General features: G+C 40.1%; 1 pseudogene; it reads left to right on the forward strand.

Moving 5' to 3' along the window:
- Positions 1–907: 907 nt before the first annotated feature.
- Positions 908–3634, forward strand: LOC137642852 (sericin 1-like; annotated as a pseudogene).
- Positions 3635–3971: the final 337 nt, after the last annotated feature.

Here is a 3971-nt window from a genome sequence, read left to right on the forward strand (position 1 = left end):
CTGAAGCCGAAGGAAGAGGATTCCTCAATCCTAATCACCTGAAGCCTGAAGGAAATGGATTCCTCAAACCTAAATCTGAAGCTTGAAGGAAAGAGGATTCCTCAAACCTAATCCCTGAAGCCTGAAGGAGGAGGATTCCTCAAACCTAATCCCTGAAGCCTGAAGGAAGAGGATTCCTCAAAACTAATCCCTGAAGCCTGAAGGAAGAGCATTACTCAAACTTAATCCCTGAAGCCTGAAGGAAGAGAAGCCTGATTCCAAATTTTAACAGTACACGAAAGAAAGTCATTAAGATACTGGATTTAATGTTACTAGAAAGTCAATATGGGAACATTAATATTAATTCTCCAGATACTCACTAATCCTTAGATAAAATATTAAATACAGATTTTGTAATACCACAACTTCAAAAGCAAATTCCCTATCTAAAACGAGAAAGAGCAAGTTTTCTACTTATTTCTTAACAAATAGGATCAATATAATAATACTAACTATATATAACAAACTCTCAATTAACCAATGGAAAAAACTGAAACAAATATAATTCATTCAAAGTGAAGATGGTCTTGAACGAGTCTCAGAATCCAAATAAAAACAATATAAAAATCAATTTGAAAATTGTTCTAAAATCCTTCGTGAATTGAAATAACCAATTCCTTATCAAGATAAAAAAAAAAGATTCAAGTTCTCTCATGGAAATTTACAGTCTATCCCAGTCCTCAAATGCCCCAGGGCATCAGGTCGTGGGTAGGGTCCCTTGGAAGTAGAGCAGTTGGGCAGGTGACGATACCATCTCCCCCCACCCTACCCCTCATCGTCCAGTTCTTACACTGATTCGTTTGAAGGACTCTCTTCTGTTGTGGGTATAAAAGGATCCGATCCTTTGCAACTTCACCTCACTCTTGGGCCATCAGCACCGCTTGAAGGAACACCACCCTCCCAGCCATCCTCACAATGGCTTCCTGGATTAGCTTGGTAATGATAAACTCTCTCTCTCTCTCTCTCTCTCTCTCTCTCTCTCTCTCTCTCTCTCTCTCTCTCTCTCTCTCTCTCTCTCTCTCTCTCTCTCTCTCTCGTCATTATATTCTTTTCATTATATTCAATAAAACCAAAATATCATTTCATAAATTAAGTTAAACTTTGACAAAATCATCTCCCTCACTTGGATACAAAGACTGACAATAATTCTATATTTTAAAGATCACTTAAGGTTCTGAGATAACTTAAAACAATGTAATCATTGATCCTTGCAATTGATGTGTGAATTTATACACAAGAATTTAAATCATTATTCGACTGCAAAAGAATTAACAAAGTAGACTGAGTATAGTAATCGAGAAAATTACTTTATTGCTTTTCAATTACTGTTCTAGAGGGACACCTTAAAGTTATCCCATAATAGTAAGGTTATTCAATAATGAATAAATGTATCAAAACGATGAATTCTTTTCTAAATGACCTATATGATAATATCCCCAGAGAGATTTACACCATATAACTAATCTGAAATATTTATTTGTTTCATACCAAATTACTTTCCGATATATAAGAGTGCAAAGCTCTATATAAATGCTGGCCTTCTTCTTTCACAGGCTGTGTTGTCTGCTCTGGCAGTTAGCACTCTAAGTTTACCCGGACCTGATGGCGCTTACAACATACCTCAAGTGGGCACAGGAAGGCGTTCCCAGTACTTTGTCCTTCACAGAGATGGTACTTACAAGTATGGTCATGACACTGGTGAAGGAGCCTTCGAGAGTGCCAAGTCCACTACAGTTGGTCAACAAAATGGAAGGTTTGGCTATGTTGACCCTGATGGCAATTCTGTCAATCTACAATACACAGCTGGTGAGGGTGGTTTTGTGCCATCAGGGAGTCACCTCCCCCAACCACATCCTGACTTCCATAAGGCCCATGCTGCTGCAAGGGCTCGCCCACCTTTCTCTGATCCTCTGGCTAACAGAAATGCTGACGCTTCTTATGGTTTCCAGTTTGCTGAAGACGGACAGTCTCGGTCAGAACAAAGCGATGCCAGTGGCAATGTCAGAGGATCTTATTCTTACACAGATGACGATGGAATCACAAGAACCTACTCTTACACTGCAGGTCGTGGTACAGGCTTTGTTGTAGAAGGTAATGACCTTCCACTGTCACCTCCTACACCAGAATCTTCTGGATCTACACCAGCAGCTACTCGACAATCTTCTTCAGCTAATAGATTTTCCTCTGGTAACAGAAGAACTGGATTCTCGGGATCTTCATCACCAACCTCCTCCTCAGTCATTAGGTTATCAATCACCAGCTACGGGTTCCACATCATCATCCTCTTCTAGTGCTGCTGTTACAGGCTCAAGTGGAGCCTTTTCTCCTTCCCAAACCTCATCTAATAATGATGGATCTTATGCATTCTCCTTCAACGCTGGTGACCATTCCCGTTCCGAATCTGCTGATGCTAACCTTAATGTTGAAGGACAGTTTTCTTTCATTGCTGATGATGGAGTGACCAGGAGAGTTGATTATCAAGCTGGAGCGAACAGAGGCTTCGTTGCATCAGGAGATCATTTGCCAACACCTCCCTCTTCTAATACACCCCTCTTTCCTCTCAGTCATCTGGTGTATCATCTTACAGAGCTCCATCTGCTACCCCTTTCAGTTCTTCCACTACAAATCTCTCTGGTCGGCGACCTTCTGCTCCCCAAACATATTCTTCTGGCTCCTCTTCCTCCTCAATTGGATCTCGTTTTGAGGAAGCTAATACTCGCGGTGAATTGAGACCAGATGGAACTTATGCTTTTGAATATGACACATCCAGTCACTCCAGGAAAGAAGCAGGTGATAGGAATAACAATGTTGATGGAAACTTTGCCTTTGTTGCTGATGATGGTCAACGAAGAGAGATCCAATATCAAGCTGGTTCTGATACGGGATTTATTGCTGAAGGATCCCATATCCCTGTAGGTCCTATCGTCCCTGGAGCACCTTCAGGTCAGCCTACTGGTAGGATTACTCCAGTAAGCACAGTCCCATTCATTGACCCACTCGCTAATTCTAATGCAGATGCCTCCTATAACTTTGCCTTTGACTCTGAACACTATTCAAGATCAGAGACTGCAGACGCTGATGGCAATGTACGTGGAACATACACTGTAGTCGACGATGATGGTACACGTCGTACTGTTCAATTCCGTGCAGGACAAGGAATTGGTTTTGAAGCCAATGAAGTTTCCTCATCAAAAGGTCCTGCTCCTTCTAGATCACCATCTCCTTCGCAGGCTGCATCATTTTCTTCCTCACCATCCTCTCAGTCGGGAGCATTCTCTTCGTCACAAACTTCCTCAGCTGGAACATATGCTTCACCATCCTCTCACAGTGCAACATCATCATCTTCTAAAGGATATTCCACTCATTCTTCCCAAGGATCTGCCTCTCAAAACTTCAAACTCACTCAGTATGATGCTTCAAAGAACCCTAATAAATTTGGGTATGTCCTGACTTTCAATTAGGAAGAACTAAATACAAGACTTCAATTGGTAGTTTGAGTTTTTTTTTATAAGAATCATTTTGGATGTTGTTATTCAAATTGCCATAGAATCTGTTCTATCTTTTGTATTATATTTTCTTTACTTCATAGTATCTGTGATACCACTATAAGTATAGTTATTGCAAATGAAATAATAAAAAAATATGCAGAATCATAAGAATCTTTTACTTTTACCTTGAAAAAACTGCCTAATCAACTATATCTCAGAGGGAACAACGAAACACGGCACAAAAGTCAACAATTAATTTATAAATTCCCTCCTTTTGGCTATTACATACATTGCAAGTCTCTTCATTTTTTTATCGAAAACATACTGCTACCTTTCACATACTCTGCGACTCGAGCCTTCTCCCACATTTTACTATCCTTTGCATTAACTCGAGAATGTCAAATCAAAATGGACTTTTTGTCCTTTCAATGTTCAAAATAACAT

Source organism: Palaemon carinicauda, chromosome 1 (genome assembly GCF_036898095.1).
Source record: "Palaemon carinicauda isolate YSFRI2023 chromosome 1, ASM3689809v2, whole genome shotgun sequence".
Classification (NCBI taxonomy): Eukaryota; Metazoa; Arthropoda; class Malacostraca; order Decapoda; family Palaemonidae; genus Palaemon; species Palaemon carinicauda.